Genomic DNA, 3,896 nt, shown 5'->3' with positions numbered 1-3,896 from the left:
CCAGTAGATGGGATAGGAATTTCATCACTTAGATATTCAGCGAAAGCATCCAAAAAAAAACACAATCCCTGCAACACAGAATTAAACAACATTAAGACAATTAAATGGAAAATAATGAATTAAATATAAATAATAATAAATACTCACAAGCTGTCACTCTCTTGTTGGGCAATTCCTTGAACATATTCAACCTGAAAAGGGTGATATGGTTCAAGCAAATTGTCGGTTGATTTGTTCTTATAAGAATTAAGAGTTGACCAATTGAAAAGCTCGGTCTGTTCAAGAAACCCACTATACTGAAGGTAGATAGGAAGCATTACTGCTAACTTTTGAATCTCTTTGAAAGAGTTTCTTCTTCTTGATCCGGATGATGAATCATACACGCATATTGACCTATCTCTCAACACAATCACAACCAGCACCCAATGAAAATCACTATCACAGTTTATCGGGATGTATATCTCATCTACCAAATATCATAGCAAACTAGCGGGGATTGAGTAACCTCTGATTATGTTCTTTACGGACCTCTCATGAGAAGATATAATAATAGCTCGTGACATGTCTTCTTGAGTTGAAAGTTCAGCAGGAATATGATAATATCTTGCGTGTGCCGTCTCGATGTAAGTCTTGAAAAATAAGTTATTTAATTTTGAGTTTTTCAAGTGTTCTTTCATTAAAATTAAGGGTGAATTTGTACCAAAGTATAATGAGAGGGGTATATTTGAACCGAAAGTATAACATGAGGGGTATATTTAGCCCGAAAGTATAACATGAGAGGTATATTTAGTCCGAAAGTATAATTAAGGGTATATTTAAACTATTTCTAATAGTATAGGGGTATATTTGACTCTTTTCTGAATATGATATTATATGCTTCAACTCTGTTGTTTAAATTTTGTTTTTTGTTTAAGAATTTTTGTGCAAAAGTAGTCTCGAATATCATTTTGGTATGCAAAACTTGTATGGTTCACAAGTTATGTTGGATAGGGAATAACTCTCTATAAATTATTCACAAAGTTCTCCCAAATCGACAAAACTTCTCTTGTTCACAAGTTGAAACAAGCCTTCACACTTTAGTAAAAATTATTCAAAAGTCTTGTTGTATTGACAAAATTTGTATGTGGTGTTCAATTATTTGTAAGTTTTATTATAAGGTTGTACTATTTTCATTCTATCTATATTAATAAGGAAAATTGTTCACAAACTTTATTGGATACACATAAATTTGCATGTGTTGTTCAATGATTCACAATATTGCCCTAATTATACTGGTCCAATTTTGAAGTTCATTGAGGTTTAGTCAGGGTCGGACCCACCCTATGTCAAGGTATGTCAACCGACACTGCTTCGTTGAAATATTTTAATAATATACATAATAAAATATGAAAATATAATATTATATTATATTAATGACACTAATTTGAACAAGTGAGGTCCATGGCTTGTTGGTTTGTATGCGGATAGAATTGTCTTCCATTCAAGAGTGGGCAAGTTCAAACTTTTTTAGCTTGAAATTGATTTATATTTTTGAGGATTTTTCAAATAAAAGTAAACTTTATAGGGACTTGAACCTGAAACCTCCTATTTCTAGTCAAATTAGGATAATATAAACCAGTTGAACTAGAATACAAGTTATATATGTTTTATATAGTTTTTATTAATATAATATTGTTAGTCGTATCAATTATTTATTTTTTATATATGTTTAAATATGGACATCACTGGCAAAATATTCTGAGTACGCCACTGATTTTAATAATCTATGTATATCCTATTTCCAGACTAATAATGTGAAGTATAGAAGAATTAAGTATGCCATAATTATTCAAAATATTCGATACTTTCCGGCTTTAATCTCTTCTCAAAGTCCTAAAAATTGTCGAGATATGAAATATGGTTATCTTGTTTTCTCCTACATGAAAGAAACTAAACGATGAGGTCTTTTGATTTTCTTTACCCAACATAAGAAACCCCTCATCCACAAAATATGATAACCAATTGACAAATAAGAAAATTAAAGTTTATTATGAGGCAAATGTATAGTTAATGGAAATACAGTAACTTTGAACAAAATTGTTTATTTTTACAGCAAGGGATCATGGAATTGTGAGTGGATAGGTATTGATGGTATCAGCCCATGGTCCAATAAGGTCCTCACCCAAAATGGGCGTTATACACTCGACCACCACACTATTGCACTTAGGACCAGTTCCTATTCCCAATTGCCAAACTTTATCACCTTTCTTCACTCTTTCCTTGGCCTCTAAGTATGCTAATTCATACCACAAGGAAGCTGATGACTGATTCCCAAACCTATGTAATGTCATCAATGCTGACTCCATGTCTATATCTCCAAGATTCAACCTCTTTGCAGTCTCTCTCACGACTGATTTTCCCGTCGCGGGGAAACAGAAATGTTGAAATGCTCTTCTGAAATTAGGAATATAAATCTCTATAGTTGTTTTGTACATCAATACGGATGCAACAAACCTTGGTTTCTCTATTAGGGGGAGGAATCTCGCCCCGAGAATGGAATGTGGGACCGTAGAGTATCTCCGGCCAGTTGCAAGACATCCCCGTTCAGCCTCACTCCGGTGATTCCACTCGAGTCCTCATCACGATAAGCCGAGTAATAACCCTTTTCATCAAAGACTCCTTGAGTCCTGAGTGTCCAAAGCAACTTATACTTAGCATCCCTTTTTGCCTCTTTCTTGTTACTCAACAAGATGGCGGTGCCCCCAACGCAGAAAATGCAGTTCAAGATCATGAAAGGACGTTCTCTCCCGGGGTACCACCCCGTGGATAAGATCTCGGTGCTAAGAATGACGGCGTTGGAGCCATGTCCACAGCTAGTGAGTTGGCACTACAACCCATTCCACTTATGGTATAGCTTTTCACCCCTTGTTTCAACGCGTACTTATTAACAAAAATGGATGAAAGAGAAGGATTGGGGCAAAAGCCACTACAGTTAACAATAAGTATGTCAATATCCTGAGGAGAAATGTTTGTTTTGGACAAGAGATTTTCAAAGACAGAGAAAAGGACCATGTGAACTTCATTAATAGCTTCTTTATGTCCAGATTTTGGAGGGATATAAAAAAGACCTGGTGGGAAATAAGTTTGGTCCCCCATACCTGAAAGTTGAAGAATTTTGGATATGAAAGAGACACTTTTATCATCAAAGAAATCAAGCATTCTTGCATGCTCAATGTAGGATGTGAAAGGAACTCTCAAGCAGTTTGGTGGTTTGAAACATGTGAAATCCACAACATAGACAGGGGATGTTTTTGAGATATAGGCCAAGGAAATGAAGTATATAAGTAGAATAGAAAAGGGTACAATGTGAAACATAGACTCAAGATGTTGCAAGATAATAAAACTTTCCATGGTAAAGAAAATCAAAAGAAAGCTGTATAAGGCGAGGCCACCCCCTTAAAATGCGGGTGGGGTGTTGAACAAACTTGCTTCCATAAAAGCTTGTAGGAATCTAAAATTATGGGAATTCCCTCCATGATCATAATATATATAAGAGAACTTAAGGAATTAGCAAGAAAAAAGGAATTGATGAACACAAAGGACAATGATGTTACTTATTGCAAAGCACAGTTGTTGATGTTTATGGCTTTACTGAATGAAGTTATAAATGCTCATCTTTACACATTATTGGTCATTACAGCATACCATAGTCTCCCTGTGAGTATATGTATGGTTGGCAGTTATTAAACATGAAAAGACTTGAATAGTTGATTTGCTTTAAAATACATTATATCTACTTGAAGAAATTTTATACCACAAACTCTTGACAATTGTTAGTTTGGACATGCCATGTGCTAGAAATCAAAATAATACATACATATATCGATTGCCTATGGCATGAATCAAATTGCCACGAG

General features: G+C 34.7%; 1 pseudogene; it reads right to left on the bottom strand.

Annotated features, from left to right (window-relative positions):
- Positions 1-2,099: 2,099 nt before the first annotated feature.
- LOC129896893 (3-ketoacyl-CoA synthase 5-like) lies at positions 2,100-3,515 on the bottom strand (annotated as a pseudogene).
- Positions 3,516-3,896: the final 381 nt, after the last annotated feature.

The sequence above is a fragment of the Solanum dulcamara genome, chromosome 7, assembly GCF_947179165.1.
Source record: "Solanum dulcamara chromosome 7, daSolDulc1.2, whole genome shotgun sequence".
NCBI lineage: Eukaryota > Viridiplantae > Streptophyta > Magnoliopsida > Solanales > Solanaceae > Solanum > Solanum dulcamara.
The sequence above is the reverse complement of the archived record's forward strand: the minus strand, read 5'-3'. Positions and strand labels throughout refer to the sequence as shown.